The sequence below is a fragment of the Neopelma chrysocephalum genome, unplaced genomic scaffold, assembly GCF_003984885.1.
Source record: "Neopelma chrysocephalum unplaced genomic scaffold, ASM398488v2 Primary Assembly neopelma1_23, whole genome shotgun sequence".
NCBI classification, from domain to species: domain Eukaryota; kingdom Metazoa; phylum Chordata; class Aves; order Passeriformes; family Pipridae; genus Neopelma; species Neopelma chrysocephalum.
In genome coordinates, this window is record NW_020897691.1 from 11610994 (window position 1) to 11629392 (window position 18399).

The 18399-nt window shown below is 36.1% G+C and overlaps 1 protein-coding gene across 2 annotated transcripts in view; it reads left to right on the top strand.

Annotated features, from left to right (window-relative positions):
- Positions 1-18399, top strand: part of PRKN (parkin RBR E3 ubiquitin protein ligase) — a 726716-nt gene that overhangs the window by 34087 nt on the left and 674230 nt on the right. The gene's annotated exons all lie outside the window — the stretch shown is intronic.

Below are 18399 nucleotides of genomic sequence, written 5' to 3' on the forward strand. Positions count from 1 at the left end.
ATGGATAACATAATGACATAACATTAAGAAATAAAAAAATAAATAATAAAATAATAAAAAAATTAATAAACCTCCCAATTCTGGACAGATATTTGTAGGTGTAGAGATTATCCTTTTTTTAAAAAATCTATTTTAGTGATATACTAGGTAGGCTTATCAGTACGTTCAGAAAGAGTCTATTTTGAATGTTAAGTCTTTACTTTGAAGTGATTTTCTTGCAATTTTCGCTATATGTATGAGACCTTAGATTGTATGCATCTTTTTTTCACTTTGGATGTTCATATTTAAAGACGTTTATCCATTGTCTAAACCCAGAAATACAGTGGTATGAAAATCCTGTTGCACTGGAACATGCGCTGTTAGTGTGAAGGAGGAAATACATTTGTGTTGCCTGAAAACTTTCAGATTTTTAATAATAATCTATAGATCCAGTCCATTTAGGAAACAGATCTTATCCAAAATGTGGGTATAAATTAATATGAAAAATTTCAGGTTTATTCATATGGGGAAAAATTCCTGTGCTTTGTAATGGGGGAGGATTGTGGGGTTTTCTGTTGTTTGGATTTTGTCATTGTTTTCTTATAGTATAACTCACTCAATCTTTTACTCAATAAGGTAAAATTCTTTCTGTGGAAACCATGCTCAGAAGAAACCCCAGGGCACGAGCATCTTTCTTGCTGTCGAGGAATGTCAGTCATCAAATCTATAGATAGTAACACTTGAAGTAAATTTTCATGAGTGCATGATAAATATCTCATTTCTGATTTACCCTTGAAATCTTATTGTCTCAATATATATTACTTTACTTCAAATTAATCCTTTTCATTTTTCCTTTTCTTTCGAGGGGCAGAGCGCAGATGTTACATCTTACTGACTGTAGATTTGTATTTCTCTTGCTTTGAGCTGTAACTTCTTGAAATGCTGTTATTAATTTTAGTGTTTCTCCCATGTGCAAGAAATGTCACAATTTCAATGATGGGTGAAATGTTGCATGTTTATAATCATCATAAAATTTGTTGCATGTTCTGGAAATAATGAAAGAAATATGCCATTAAATACTAATTCTGAAAAAAAAGTCTCAGTGTTCAGAGTATATGTGAGTTTACTCATTTGTGTAGTACATTTTAAATTGTAGAACAGTTACGATAATAATGTTGTATTTTGACTAGCTCAGGTGGACTAACAAATGCACTTTCAGTTCAACTTCCCGACTTTTCCGTAAAACATTTTGAATTTTAGATTCTTTTTTTCTTGGACTTTTGAAACTGTATTTCAGAAAAGTACTACATCAACATTATGTCTCAAATCATACAATGAGCTCCTGCCTCTCCCCAAGTTAATGTAGGAGCCACATTAGCTCATTTTTTCATATAATGATTTCTAATATAAAAATGAACATTGAATGTTAGTTTTGGAATACTGTTACTAGGATACTAGATTCAGACTAATGACTCCTGTGTAATTCTCATGTCCTGTTTATATATATATGTCTATATATGCTGTCCTTCTGACCTTTCAGTTCAAAGATCAGATTTTAATAACCCATTGGTTGAAGCAAGCAATGCCAGGTATTGAATTGGGCATTAACTTACTGGCAACACAATATTCAGCACTTCAAGTTAATTGGTTGCTTAAAATTTCAGTTTTGTAATGAAGTGTGGCAGGTGCAAGAATATGCATAGGCTAATGATGACCTGGTATGTACATCTGGAAGGAGGATTCAGAAAGAATAATGATTATTGGGCAACTTTCATAGCAATGTTCAGCTTATAGGAGCATTTTCAAAGTTGGAGCCTGATCATTCCAGTTTGTTACAGATTGTCCTGTGAAGACTAAGAGCCTGGAAGTTGCAAAGCTGCCTTCTGAGTTGCTTTGAAATACTTTCCCTTTAAAGTAAAAGATAAGAGTTTTTGTGAACTGTAATACTGTAAGCACCAACTTTGTGCTTTTGCACCCCTTATTCTTATGTTCTTCTGTCATAATCTTGGTGTCTTTTTCATTGGCTGATCATCACCACTGCTTCTGACCTTCTGTAGGAGCCAATGCATAGGAAGGACAATGCATGGCTGGCTGGTATTCCATGGATGTGCTTCATAATTGCACCTTGCACGTGGGTCTCTGATGTGGGGAAGAGATACTATGACATGAAACAGTTTGGTACCACAGCTGCTTTCTGGAGAGGGGTGTGAATCCAGTCAGGTATCACCAGAGCCTGCAGTGTGTGAGGACAGAACAGGCTGTATGGATCTTAGGAAGAGGAGGCTAAGAAGAGGTGGTGTTACTGTCTCATCTGAAGATACACAGTGAAATGGGGCTCTTTTCACAAGTGCACCATAACAGGACAAGAGGTAACAGGCACAAGTTCTAAAAAGGGAAGTAATATATTATGGAAAAAATAATTTGCACGAGTACTAACAGGAACAGGCTGTCTGGGGAGTAGAATCTCCTTCCTTGATATTTATGCCTTGACTGGACACAGCCTTAAGCACCCTGATATAACTGTGTCTGCTTTAGGTAGTGGTGTGGACTAGATGATCCCACAGGAAGGTTTCTTCCAGCCTTAATAGCTCTGTGACTCAACCCAGTCTCCACATCAGTCATGCTGGTACTAAGTGTCTGTCATGCTGTCAGACTCCTTCTTCCCCTCATCTGTCTCTGGTATTGTCCTCCCATGCATTTTAGAAAGATGGCTTAGAGAATAGTGCAGGAAGTGGCAGGACTAATCCATTAGTTCATACCTAAAATTCAAATGGAAAGAAACTGGAAATTTAATGGAAGTAAGACTGTGTGGTAGTTCAATCTTATTGATGGACAAATCTCTTTCAGAGGGCAGGCATCAAGTATGCTATTTTAGCTGCTCATGACATCTGTGTCCATATCTTGGAAAGAATAATATATTCTGGGCCATGGTTTTGTCAGATGACTAGCTGCAATAACTGTGTTTTCTGAAGAAGTGGGTGCAGCAATGCCACTATAGAAAAAAGCAAAAATGAAGGGTGCATGTTATACGTGGCCCCACTTTGTATAGTTCAAGGACAACTGTCTTTGTCAAGGTGTCTACTCAGCATTCTCTAAGATGAAAGCTCTTAGGCAACACTGATGCAAATTGTGTGGTTCAGCGTGCTCAGCTGAAGAAACTGAAAGTGTGTGGGAACTGGTTGTACCAGTGTGCATCCATCCCAACACGGTACTTGTGCTGAGTCCCACAGCTAAGCCACGTGTGTGGTAGCTAATGATGCACAGCAGAGGCACTTCTGGGCTCTGGAAGAGGCTGCACACTGCTGGGCAGTGAGAGGTGGCGGCCCTGCATTAAAGTCAATACACTCCAGGATTCTTCTGTTCTGATGTTTGCCTTTGTGAAACTAAAATCACCTGATAGTCTGACAAACACAGTTGGTAACAAGTCTTAAGACAATGTCTACAGGTGCAAGTGGCATCAATATAAGGAAGTCATTTTAGAAAATCTTTTACTCAGAGAAACCACCTTCTGCTGGTTTCTAAAATGATTAACTTGAGAAAGTATGTCTTCTGTGCATGGAAAGGCTGGGGTAGGGGAAGTATAAGACCAAAAAAAGGTCTTGCGCTACAGAAGTGCTAATCATTCACATTCTCAAAAGCCATTGGGACCTAGTGCTTATAAATCTAGTTTACAAATACTTATCTGCAACAGTAAAACACTTGGCTTGGAGTGCTTTGTCGTGTATTTCTTTGAAGTCAAAAGGCTACTCATGCTATTGAGCACTGTACTCTTAAGCAAATATTTGCAAGAGTGGGGGTTTATGAATATAGTCTTCATAAATGCAGGTTTCCTAGTTGAAGTATGAAAGAATTGTCCCAGAAGGGTGATGACTTTGAATAGTAGCCCTTGTGTGTGTGCTGTGTGATGAAAAAAGTCAGAACAGAGTCTGCTTATAACCTCCTGGCAGCAGCTGTTCAAATATTGTTTCTTTGCTTCCATCTCTGCAGAGAATTTGGCTCACAAATATAAACGCTGGTAAGTCAGTAGATCATCTTATGTGCTAAAAATAATGGCTGCTGGTAAGTAATAGGATGATGTATCGTTCTTTTTCTGACTGATAACTGTAATGTTTTCAGGGAGGCAATTGGCAAAAAAAATGTTGTCTTGTGAGGTTACTCAATCCAGACTTTTCAGTGGTCATTTACAAAATGAAATAACTTCTGTGGTGACACTGACATGTTAGCAGTTTGACTGTTGCAAATCTTGGTGACAAGGCTGACTTACAGGCTACGAGGTCAGTTATGTTGTGAGATTTTTTTCCATGTACTTGGTGAAATGTTGCTAAGAACAAAAAAAAAACAAAACAAATAAACAAAAAAAAATCTGCCGTTTCAGTATAGGAGTGAATGCTGTGTACATGAGAACCAATCAACTACAGTTATACAGAATCATTCAAATGAACCAAAGCAAACTGCAGAATTACAAAAAACCACCCTGGAAACACCTTCGTCTTTAAATAACTTCTGAAACAAACAAAGTAAATATTCATGAAAATGTAAAACATTTATGGCATGAAATGAGGGCAAACATAAAATTTTTATCATCTTTTGTGGAAGCAATGGCTAGAAAGTAGTCAGGTGACAGATAATTAAACAAACAATTAAAAAGCAAGGCAATGTATACAAGGGGGAAATGCTTCTTTTGACATTATATTGTTTGTTACTTTGGTAATATTATTACAAAACAATGCTGCAAAAAGGATTTTTGATCTATTTTGTTTCTATACTATATTATAAGAAAATATTTTTATTTTTTTTCTGCTGATGAGAGTTTTCAGCTGTTTACTTGGAAAGTAATTCAAGATTCTAAGAGATTTTTGTCAGAAAGTATTTTGTGAATAGTAACCTACAGTTACCCACTTACTTCTTTAGGAAATGAAACAGTTCTGAAGAAAACACATTTCTTTTCCCAATCTCACTTCTTTTCTTCTTCATTATTGCTAATACATTTAAGTATTGTATAAGACTTGCGTAAAACAATGTTTTCACTTTGCATCCAAATTCAGTATCTGAAGAGGCAGTAAAGAAACAGATTTAATTTCTGACTTCTTTGTTACCTGAAAATGCTTTGTAAATTTTTTTTCCATATAATTGTCATAGCTTTTTTTTTTCTTTAAACTAGAGAATAAGGATACTGATTGGACTGTAACATGTAATTCTAAAGTAAGATGCAGACAATGTATTTGAATACCTTTCTTCAGTGTTGCAGTATCCCTGCTGTCATACATCTTATTAGCCTGGAAATTGTTTAAGGATGGTGGGGAAAACCTTTCTGTATTACCAGCACTCAGAGAATTCAGAACTTAAAATATTTGGAATGGAAATTACTGAAAATTTCTCCTTCAATAATTCTTGTCTCACATGTAAAATATAAAATAGTGACACTGTGAGTGAAGAGCTCTACTTAATATTTAGAGAGGAAGAATCTTAATGTTAGCAAGCCCTTTGCTTATGGCCACGCTGAAATATGAAGTAATTTGTAGTACAGCTAGCAATAGCTGGGAGCAGGCATTGAAATCTGCTGTCACAGTGTTATTTTCCTGTACAGTAAATTGGATTGCAGATTGTTGCTAAATTATCACATTTACTGCTTTGGCATAGATTTTGATTAATTTTTTTTTTCAAACCTGCAGTTTTCATTTTTTTAAATTTTTGTTTGTTTGTATCAAATAATTGTCTGCATTTGAGGTAATAAAGGCTAAAGACAGTAAAAAAACCCACCTTAATTATTTTATTTGTTGCATATTTCCTCACCCCATTCCTCAGCTACTGCTTGAGACTAAGAGCCACAAATTATTGTGCTGTAAAGGAAAAAAGGGGAGGGGGTAAGGGTCAGCATTTTCTCAGAGATGTTTCAGGACATTTGGGGATTGGGAAGACTGGCCAAACCTCTGCTTTCCTAGTGAGATGAGCAGGAGCTGTATTTGAAGGTGCTTTCAAATACCAGAAGTCATACAACATTTGCAGTGAGTGTGTGTTTCAATTCCTTGCCAGTACAGCTGCAAGGAGCTCTTGAAAACTCATTCTGAAAGCTTCACACAGAATAATGCAGCAGCTTAAAGCTTTGTCCAATACTTCTGTAGGACATATTTATCATAAATCATGGATGTTTGCATATGGGTATTTCAGACTTACCTGCCTTTGTTCTTTTTCTCTGAGTTACTGGCATGACTTCTCAATTCACAAAAACTACATTATATCAGAAGAGTATTTAAGTATATATTTACATCATGTCCTGAGTATAGATGTCTTACTAAACAACATGTACAAGCAATGTCGTCCAGGTTAGATGTTTGTGAAGTCCTTGACTGGAGCTAGAAGTGCTGTATTTCTGAGTATACTATGTATCCAGTATATTAAAAATTGAGCTGAGGTAGACTTTTAACACTTAGGTCACCAGAGTTTCTGAATTAATTAGTAATTGATTTGTTTTTCAGCAGAGGTACACTGCATTTTTAACTTCTGTCTAAAGATGAAAAATTAATGCTACTAAATGCTACTAAAATTAATGCTACACATTAATACTACTAAAAATTCTGCAAATGAATACAGAAAGCAAATACAGTCTAAAACTTAAAACCTAACATCCACATAATGATGCACTTAACAAATTACATAATAATACATTACCTAGTGTAGTGGAATATGTATCTTTTTTCACTAGAAACACCTTTGGTTTTAAGTGGTCATGTGGTAAGCAGAGTTAGAGCTGCAAACATTATACATAAGTCTGCAGGTATAAGTTAAGACAGCTTCCAACAACTGATTGTATTTTAGCAATGAAAAGGTTTTATATTTTAATTATCTAAAGGAAATCAAGGAAACAAGCAATGAAAACCACATTTTATTTACTTGCCTATTGATAGTGTCTGATTATTGGTCAATTAAGCTTTACTTTAAAAACATTCAGAAAACAGACATATTGGAGTCAGAGGTCTGGCTGACAGACAGAGCTACTGCTTGGAATATATATTATGTTTTCTAAGAGATGGACACAAGTGTTATCAACAGCTAAAATACTGTCCTCTCTACCCAACCCTCTGAAATAACAGATTTTGAAACATAATTCAAGGGTAACATGTCACAACATTTGAATAAATATAAATTGGATATTTTTAAGGTAGCTCTCAAGCCACTTTGTGCACTATCTTAAAATAATATTGCTTTTACTCTTTTTTTCCTTAGACTCTGAGTTTCCCTAAAGTTTTCCCTTTTATGCTTAGGAACCACTGTTATTCACTTCATCCCTTGAAATCTGATTATAGGGCTCCAGGGGCACAATCTGATGCAATGAGGATGTGTTTTCCAGCATTTTACAATAAAGACTAACTTTAATGTATTACATTGTATGAAATTGTATCCCAAGACCCTTTAGAGTATGACAGACTGCAAGCTCTAAGACAGCATGTGATATAAATCATGAAAAAGGCTTGTTCAAATTCATTGGATGGTGAACAAATTAAGTCACTCGTTGTGCATGGCCAATAACATGTCCATACATTAAACGGTTGCAGTATTTATTTCTATAGCACTAGAGCCTGGCATGAGTGTGTTGCTTTCAACAACGAAAGGTGACAGCAAATCTGCTTCCCTGAAATAATTAGCACATTCATTGGGGCATATTAAGCAATTCCAAATTATTTCCCTTTGTGGATGATTTTTTTTTTGGTACAAGTTAGAACCAGCAAACTCATAAATCACAACGACAGCAGAATGCACCGAGTGCCAGCCAAATAGGATCAAAACATTCCCACTGTAAAGTAATGAAAAGAAATACTATTTTATTAAGTAAAACAGAGAAACAGTAATAAAACAGCGTGATAGAAGGTGGTAGTGTCAGAATATATTTGAGATATAGCATAAAAATGACATTGCTGCTGGACAAAAATGGTCTGTAAACTCACAATTTTAGTTCTATAGCCACATGTATGCTTCTTTCAAGAAATGCATTGGTAATTGTATTGATGGGTTTATCCCTAGAGGCCCAATATGGCTATACTTGATTTCAGTCTTACAAAGTCTAATTTTTCTCCTTACAGAATAAGAAAATGAAAAGAAAGGACAGGAGGAGGGGGAAAAACAACAAAACAGCTATTTAACAAAAGCTTTATTACATTGTAAATTTGTAGGCTACTCAATGAAACAAATAATAGCTCTTGTTATGAGTTTAATCCTTTGGAGATAGTATAGTTCAGCTCTCTGCTTAAACCAGAGTCAGTCATCTTGGTCAGTCTTGAAACGCTTTGAGGGTAGAAACTGCAAAACCTCTCTTGGGAACCTTGTTCCTGTGTTTGACCACCCTCGTGGTGTAATTTTTTCCCCCTTTTATCTAAGTAGAACTTTCTGTCTTTCAGTTTGTTGCCTCTTGTCCCATCCCTCGGTGCCAATGCGAAGAGTCTGGTTGCACTGTTTCTGTGCCCTCTGTCAGGAAGCTGAACATGACAGGAAGATCCCTCCTCAGTGTCTAAAGCTGAATGAGTTAATGCTCTCAACTTCATCTTTACACAGTGTCTTCTGCTGGGCTTGCTTCTGTATATCAAGTCTTTTCCAAGGCTGAAAAGCCCAAAACTGGTCTTAGGACTTTGGGTGCATTCTCACAAGTGCTCAAGAGAGGGGAATAATCACTTTTCCACCTTCTGGCTAGACCATTGCTAATGCAGTGCCCTAGGTCACTGGGTTTCCGGGCTGTGAGAGCACACTGCTGACTCATATTCAATTTACTGTGCACTAGGAACCTCAGGTCTTTTCTAGCCAGCTTGCTCACAGGCTATACTGTAATTGCGTTATTCCGTCCCAGATACAGGACTAATTTACCTTTGTTGAACTTCGTGAGGTTCTTGTCAGATCAGTTCTTCAGCTGCTTCTCCAGGCTGATCCTGCAGCGTATTGAGTGGTCTCTGAGCTGGATCTGAGCTTTTTCAAAGACAAAGCTCTGTGCTTGTGAGCAACTCCTTTGCACAGACTGCAATGCCAGGTCCTCTCCTGAAGAACTTTTTTCCATCCACAGCAGTACTCCAGTCATGCAAACTATGCCCCCACATCCCTCTAATCACAAGGAGATCATAGCTCTACAACAATGCACAGATTTCTCATTCTTTCTGTTTTTATCCCATGCTACATGTATTCATGTAGAGGTGCTTGGGATGAATCCTGTCACGTTGCTTTCAAAAGAGTGAGAGCCTCCCTCATCGTATTGTGACCTATTTCTCACAGTCCCTGCACTATTGCTTTAGGTGATGATAAACTTTCTCCCGTTTGCCTCGTTTGAATCCCTTCTCATCAGGTCAGTAAGTCTGTTTGTTCTCTTTATGACTTGAGGCAGATCCTCAAATACTGTAAAATGACATAGCAGTGCTGGCAGGAAGGGACTTCTGCTGTTTTACAGCACTTAAGAAAATTATGGTTTAATTTCTAAGGCTGGTATTCAGTACATTGTTAATTTAGGGTATAATTCACCAATTACATTCATATGGTTTTATTCCAAACCTAAAATGTAAAGCTCAGGATTAGTGATGCTTTAAATTTCAGTTTGAGTAGTGTGGATTGAGTTAAGAACACAGTACCTACTTAGTGCTGCTAATGCAATCAATCTGTGTCGTGTGTTTTCACTGTGACTGCTGTCTTCTGAGCTAGGTTAACTCAAGTGATAACTCTGATGGAAATTATTTCAGCTAGTTGTAGCGAAACTGCATGCATTGTCTTTTTTAATCTACTCATACAATGCTGTCAGCTTCCCAGGTGGGTGGTAGATCTTTTTCTTCCACCTTTTAAACAGCTTGTATTGTGTATGTGAATCTGTAGAAAAATATAGCTGTATTCTGTATAAGCATATATCTTTGAACACAAAGTTATAAACGTATTTTATCTATGCTACCATCTTTTAATTTAGTTTGTTTTAATAGTAAAAAAAAACCCCTAATTTCTAATTCAAATTTGCTAACTTTTTGAAAGGGAATTTATTTGAAAACTTAAATCAGGATTGTGATTCCATTTTTTTGCTTTTCATTTATAGTTCCATACTTCACAATGAGACCAGCCCAAAACTATTAATCTAAATAAAGTGATTTTATTTCCCCCAGCACGTTGCTAATTAACCTAGTTTTGGTCATGTTGTGGGAAAGAAGTAAAGCAGACAGGAGAAAGATAATGCTTCCTCATTAATTGGCTCATGCCACAGAAGGCCTTGTTGCAACGAAGTCAGACTTGACTGTTGGAGACTGGCACTGCTGAGCCCTTCAAAGACACAGAAACAGTCAGATGGAAAAGTGAGTAAAAGAAGAAAGCTGTAACTGCCCTTGGGGATAAGCTGCTACCAGTAGAGATGTCTCATCTGGGTTCTTTACACAATTCAACCACAGATTTGAGGCTTTGGCTTGAATTTCTTCAAGTTTTTTTCCCTCACCAGAAATACGTTTTTATTTCAAAGAATTTTCCTGCCACCTCAACAACTGATACTGAAAGTGGTGGGGAAAAGGTACTTAATACTTTGGTACCCTGTATTTTGGCAGTGGGAGCCATGTAAATAACTGAAATGAGATAGGCATCAGGAAGGAGTTCCAAGTTTATAAGCACAGTGTGAAAAAACAGTTGGGAAAAAATCTCCCTATCACTGACATTAAGAATTGCTGGGGAAGGGGAATCTCTTTAGAAACAGGGAACAGAACACTGGCTTAGAAGGCTATAATATTGGAGAAGAAAAGATTAGAGAGCAGCTGGTTGGGAATCTTCTGAGCAGATGTCAGAAATAATTCACCAATTGAATTTGAGTAACACTTTCATTATAGATTTTTCCTTGGCAACTGGAATTTGTTTTCAAAACAGAAAGGTGAATAGTAACCCTATCTCAGAAGAAAACATGAGCGTAACAGTCCCTTCTTTGCCTCTTGAAGACTGCAAACTTAAATACTGTTAGAATTTCCCATATCTAATGCATATGTTAACTATCAGATTATTATTTGTGTTCCTTTCCTCCTCCCCTCTTTTTGTTGTCTGAAAATTTTCAGTAGATTATTTCTGAAATCTCAAGAGCTCCCTGAGAATGCAAAATCTGTCTCTTGGTCATCTCTGTCAAGTAGTAGATATTGGAGACATATAGGAAATAAAAAGGAATAGCAAAAATGAAGGAAGAGCTCTGCCTTGATGGTTGTAAAGTATAAGAACTTCATATGAAAGGTGATGTGATACCAGAGTAAATATTAAGGTGTGTGGAGGTGATATTTGGAGAACTGTGACAGAACAGCTCCTGTTTGGGAATGATTTGAAGCAAACTTTAAAAATCATTGTCTTCTAGTTAGTAGTTTTGGCAAGCTAAACCTAGAAGTTCAACTGGTGAACATTTCTTTAACATAGATTAAAGCTGTTTTCTTTCTTTTTTTTTTTAAATTGTTGATCTTGGAAAGTTGATTTCTTTTTTAAACAGTACAAACATATGAAGGAGAAAAAGTGAATAATATAAATAAGCTAGGCAAAGTTATTTATTCTTACCTGTTGAAATTGTTGATCTGAATTTGCATAATTAGGTGTTAATTAATGAGTGGAACTTCAAGGCTCTTCTGTGCTGCAGGGTGGTTAAAAAAGAATTTTACATATTCTTTTAGTTTTGTCTAGTTGGCAGGAATGCCTCAGCCATGTTCTACAATCATAGTTTCCATAATCAATACTTATGTTAGAATTTGTATGTTGCAAAAGCAATGATTACAATTTAAATTGTAGTACATGGATGGGGAAGTATTGTTAGAAGCAGATGCCCCCAAATTAAACTTGGCTTCTACAGAATGTATCATTAAAAAATGCTAATTGCTTTCTATATAAAAAATCAATATCGCATAATTTTAATGCATGTAGGACTATATGCCCAGGGCTACGTTGTTGTTACACAGCCAAAGAAAATTCTAATGCAAGTATGACTGTTTTGAGTATTTTCAACTTGCACTTTTAAAGCAGCACAATGTGTATGTCTGTAGCTTTTTTTCAGTCAGCTTTTTGTTTAGGAGGTGTCTCACCTTGTTCAATTGATTTGTGTAAAGAAATCCATTGTAATTCAATGCATCCAAATATCATGGATGCTGAATTCATTTTCTCTGGTGAGGTTGAAAAGATGTGAAAGAGAGGAACAATACTCAGGAGAAAATATACTCTGATTAATAATAACCAGCAGCAGTAACATTGGTACAGCAATTTGTAGGTAATTAGCCAACAGGACAAAAAGGTTGGATGGTCAGACATTGTGCATTCCTTACTTTTCTGTAAACAATTATTACAAGCTAGGCCTCTCATGTCATTAAATTATTATTATTGTTATTTTATTTATGCAGTATATTTGATATTAAAATAGCATGTGATTTATAAATTATTATAAGTACATAAACATGCTTTGATTATTTTTGGTGGGGTTTTTTTTGCTGCAGGTAGAGAAGCTGGTGTAATTTAATTCATGCCTCTGATTATAGATAGCAGGAGACCTATAGAAGTATAATTTTACTATTGTTTCTTGTATGTTTGCATCGACTAGAGACATAGATCTTCATATAGCATGAAAATTTCAAGATTTTAATTATAAAATTATTTACAATTTTACAATTGAATTTTAGGGAATTGCAGTGTAACAACTGTTCATGGCTAAAGAGGAATGCAGAAGTGTAATTTCAGGAAAACATATATGATTTCAATTGAGATAATAAAAGTACAAGAATAGATCACTGCCAGATAACAATGTTACCATAATGGCGGCAAGAAAGAAGTATGTTTCAAACATCCACTTGGTATGTACATTTCATAGAGCCTTCTATTTATGTAGTCTTTGGGGGCATTTAGGTGTTTCTGTGTCAGCTTTGCTGTTCTGAAATCTGCAGGCTGAGAACATAGAAGCCATAGCGTAGCTGAGCCGGAACAGGAACAGAAGATAAGCTGTGCACGTATAACTGCAGGATCACGTCTCTCTCAGCTCATTGAATGTTGACGTGCTCTCCTCTTCCAGTCATAGAATCATAGAATCATAGAATAGGTAGGGTTGGAAGAGACCTCCAAGATCATCAAGTCCAACCCCTGATCCAACTCCAATTACTATATCATGGCACTAAGGGCCACGTCCAATCTCTTTTTAAAAACCTCCAGGGATGGTGAATCCACCACCTCTCTGGGTAGGCCGTTCCAATGCCTGATAACCCTCTCTGTAAAGAATTTCTTCCTAACATCTAACCTAAACCTCCCCTGGCAGAGCTTGAGCCCATGTCCCCTTGTCCTATTGTTGGTTGCCCGGGAGAAGAGACCAACCCCCGCCTGGCTATAACCTCCCTTCAGGTAGTTGAAGAGAGTGATGAGGTCGCCTCTAAGCCTTCTCTTCTCCAGACTAAACAACCCCAGCTCCCTCAGCCTCTCCTCATTACTGACTGCTTAAAAAACCCCACCTCCCTGCTTTACATGAGATTTCAAGACATCCTCTCACATAGCCAGTTCTGGAAACACTTTTCTACACTGGTCTCCGTCATGGAATGGTGTGAGACTCAAAGAGCCACAGTGGGCTGGTGAGCTCAGTTGCAGTGTCCTCAGTAGGACTAAATCCGCTGGGTACCAACATCATGTTGAAAGGACTATTCTTCCACATTTTGGAGCTAGTCTGGGCTTCCTATCTGTTCTATCGCTCTGTGTAATAGAGACCTTACGAGTCCAGGTGCACTGTAAGAGTTGACCTGTGTAATGGTAACATTCCTCGCCACTAGTAAATAAATACGTAGCACAGGTTTTGCTTATCTTCAGCTCTTCTAGGTCAAGAGCACTTGTTGGACAGGATCTACAGTGAGCACAGGGAGGGATGATATTCTTAGAAATTCACTAAAGGAGTTGAAGACTTGAAACAGTGCTCGTCTTTGTTGATATGGGTGTCACTAGGTCTAGTTACTGTTGCAATGACATATAATATCTATGATTAGATTTAGTTGGAATTCAAATGCTATATGGGTATTGTCCTGAAGCTTTTTGTGGAGATAAGAGCAAAGATAAATTAATGTAATGAATACCGTGAGGGACAAAAAGCCTGGAAGCTAATGAAGGAGAGGTTAAGAAGTGAGACTGTCAGCAAAAGAGATAATGAATTATGAAGTGTGGATTAGAGGATAAGGGACAGCTAAATAAGAAATAGAAGAAATTAAGGAGAAAATAGGAGTTTAAAATCAACCTCCATAGAAAATAAAGCCTTTTTCAGCTAAACTAACTTCCTTATTTTATACTAGTCCTGCAATACAGAATTTTTGCATTACCAATTTTCACAATATACTTTTAGAAATGTTACTCTGTTTCTTAATCCCTAGCTCAAAGGACTGGCTCCTATTTATTTTCAACATATGGGCTTCCGCCTTTCATTTAGCTAGTCCCAGCAAGCAAAGCCTCTAGGTCTTCACCGTCAGCAGATGACAAGTTGGGATCTCCATATGATTAAAATTCTAAGAGTTCCCTTTTCCACATGTAAATGCAAGTACTTCAGGCATATAAGATCACTTTGGGCTGATGGAGTTCACCTACCAGTATCTTTAAAAAGCTACTTTAATACTTAATGGCAGTTACTCTTCTGCTTTGTCAGTCTTATACCTGGAGAAACACTGATGTAACTGACTGAAAAGAAATTTGAAACATTTGTCATGATAGAAATACTTGTTGAGAAAAATCTTTGTGCTTTGCCAAGGAAAGACTGGCTCTGAGTGTTTTTTTAAAATTTGAGTTACGCGGCATTTCCAGATAGTCATTAGATTCTGGCCGAAGTCTGAAGGATTTGCAACTTGCTGTGAATTAAAAATGTAATAAAATAGAAACATATAGATGTGAAAATAAGTATTTCATGTTTCAAAATTAATCTACTAAAAAGTTCTGTTTAAAACAGTTCTGTTTTAAAACAGCGTGCTCTAATTTAGAGACCACATGTTCATTTATTATAAGAAATGTTTTCTTTTTATGGCCTCTCTGATTACTGCTATTGCATTGAAATACATCTGGCTGTTACCGGATTTCTCAAGAGGAGCTAACTAATTTATCAGGTCTCAGGTAATAAAATCTGTGAAATAATGGAGTCTTTTTTTATGGATAGTAAGATTATTGTACAAGAAAAAAACAAACTTGCATAAAGTATCATTTTTAGACATCAGGGAAAGTTTGCACTTTACTTGATGAGAGTTACTATTTAGTTACAAACATGTACAATGAACATTCTGTTTCCTATGCAAGAAAATGTCCCCCAAAGTATGTGTAGTGGCACAATGAAATTAAATTATATTATCGTAACAGTACATACAGTTCAATAAAATTTCTAACAAATTTATATAGGGACACTTGATACTGTATTGAACCTTACATTTTCAGTTAAACTTTTTGGTTATGAAAGAAGAAAAAAGAATTGTGTTTTTTGTGTGTGGAATTAATTAATTTCTATGATTTTGTACTAGTAGCAGAGCAGCAACCATACTGATATGGAGAGTTTTGATTAAAAATGTTTACTTGCTTAGCTACTTCTACAGTATTTAAGAAATATACACTATATACTATGTATACTAAAAGGAGGTAAACCTAGTATTTTTATCAGCAGTTGCAAATTGATTTTAAGGAAATACTAACATAACAAGAGAGAATCTGCAAGGAAATATGAGAAGACGGCTATAAGAAAAACTGTAAGTAAACTTTATCTAGAGCAAGTTATGACACAATTCCAGAAACTACTTCTGGGTCTCTGGAGACACCATCTGTTCCCCTTCATTAATCAGAGATCAGAAGAAAGGGTAATAACTATAGTGTTTGTTTTTCTGTCTTCCATAGTATCAAAAACTTTGATATCACAGTGCAAGATATACCATGAGAAAACTATTAATGCTGTCTTGATGTGTTTAAGCCTACAAATGAGGTAAAATGAGTAGCTACAGTACACATAGCAATTGTGCTTGCACTGCTGCACTGAACAGGAAAGAAGTAGCATGTGCTATATGTTGAATGGTGCTCAAATTGAGACACAACTTTCTATAAAGTGCAGATCTTCAGTCTCTCAAAAGTACATAAATTAGAATATAGTTTTATGGCTATATCTATGACTAATGTATTTAAGATAATAGTACAATTATCTGACTAATGTTACTTTAAACATGAGAAATGAATTCACATGGAATTTTATCTTACGAATATATGTTCTTTATAATTAGATATCTTTCCTTTAAAGTATATTGTGGAATTCTTTATAAGAGAAGCACCATGAGGTCCTTGCCTGAAAAAAGGCTTAAGATTTCACTCTTTAGGATAGATGAGACTTTCTTTTTAAAAACTTTGGGTACAGAAGGCAACCATACCAGTTTAACAATTCAAATCAAATAGATTTGATTACATAATTTTATTGAATGTCTTTTGAAAAGTAATTATTATGGATGATACTACATCAGGAATACTTCCCACAAATAGGCAATGCAGAGGAATCAGTCAAACATAACAGCATTACAGCCGGATATTGACCAGTATGCCATGTCTGAAATTCTTTACTTCTTACTTACAGTCTTCAACATAAACCTGTTTTTTTTAGTCTGAGATTTATGGAACTCCAGATACAAGCAGTCTATTAATTTAATAACTTAATGAAAAAAAATTGTAAAATAAAAAGTCCCTAAGTTATATATAAATACTGCTTTCTCTTTTCTTCAAAATCTCTTCCTGCTTTTGAAGTTTGCAGTTCTTAATAGGAAAGGCTAAAACAAAATTTCCATATAGCATTGTCAAATAAAAAGAACATTGATCTGAATATGACAGCCAATGTACTAGAAGTGCCAAAACAGTGCATCGGTGCTCTTTATGTTTTATAAGTATATTTCTTCTTCAAATCTAATCAATAGTTTGAATTGTTCTGAAAAAAAGTGAAAGTAGACGAACATTCTCAGAATACGAAAAGCACTGAAAATTGAAAAATGCATTCTGGCTTGTCTTTGTCTAGATTCTGAAATGCTGTCTTTGATAACTTATATCACCATCGAGCAAAAATGCGTGTAGAGATTATGAAATCAAATTATTCACTGAATTGTGGCCGCCAGAGACAGGTTTTCTAGTCAGAGGAGCAGATAATTGAAGTAAGTGTTACAGTGGAAATGCCACTGCTCCATTGGTGTTCCTACTTTATTGCAATATTCTTAACATTAAAACTTGGCAAAATATAGGCAGACAATAGTTTGCAGAAGTGTTCAGTTTTACTCCATTCCTTCTAGTTTGTCTTAGATTAGGAGTAGGCAAAATTGCAATCCACTAAATGAATCTCTCATGTAAAGGTTTCATTCTGCTCAATGACACTAATAGCAAAGCATCCATAGTTTAAGTAACACAGACCTGTAATAAATAGCTTCCTTTATTTAAAAAAAATAAAGGTGAAAAAACGTAGCTGTCATCCTGTTGTTAAAAGCAACAGAATAGTGAAAGAATCCAAATTGAGACAAAGTCACCTTTTCATGAGGTAGCAGCTGGTTTTTGAGCAAGATTTAGAAGAATTTATACAGACTGTTCAAGACAAATGGCAACTTTGAGTAGCTATAGACCAAAAATTACATCAGTGTAGCCCTAGGCCAAAGTGATAGGTTGTGCCTCTGAGTTTGGTGCTACAACAGCTGCGTTCCGATGTATTTTAGACTTTTCCCCCCATTGTTTATGTTAAGACTCAACAGGATTGGTAGGTGCTGGAATTATAAGACCCACTCTAGCTCTTACAAAAAATCTCATGAATTTGTCTATGAGGCAAGCAGACTACATGTAAGTGTCATACGTGTTCCTGTCTTGTACTTTATTTTCTGCCCTAAATTTTTCCTGCTCTAGCTCTATTCTCTCTGTGCTTTCAGCTGTATCTGGCTTTTGTAGACCTTCAGCCCAGCATCTATGTCCTTCATGCTCTTTGAGGACTCTGGCCCACCCTTTGTTGGCTTCCAAGTACAGCACAGTTTGTGGCTAGTTCTTCTTTAGACTGCCGCTTCAGAACAGAAGCAGTTGTACTTATGAACATAACAGCATGAGGAAATTTGATTTGAGACTTATGCTTTATTTATTGGATGGATAAAAGGATAAGATTCTTCAACCATGGTCTTTCTTACATGTTGGACTTGCAGATTAATGCTTGTAGATGTCCTGGCAAGTGTTCCCTTAGTCAGGATCTAAGTTGGGTTATATCACTGTTGCTTGAGTGGGCTAATTGAAGTTATGTTGATTTACACTGGTTTAGATGATGCATTTTGTGGCTGAAGAACTAAAATGGAGCTGCACGGGAAGTAGATCATTACAGCTGTTACAGTGAATTGATGAAAGCAAGAATTTCCTGTCATTTCTGAGTCAATCCAGATAGGTGACGGTGTACATATTCATCCAAAAGCACTTGGAATTTATTGT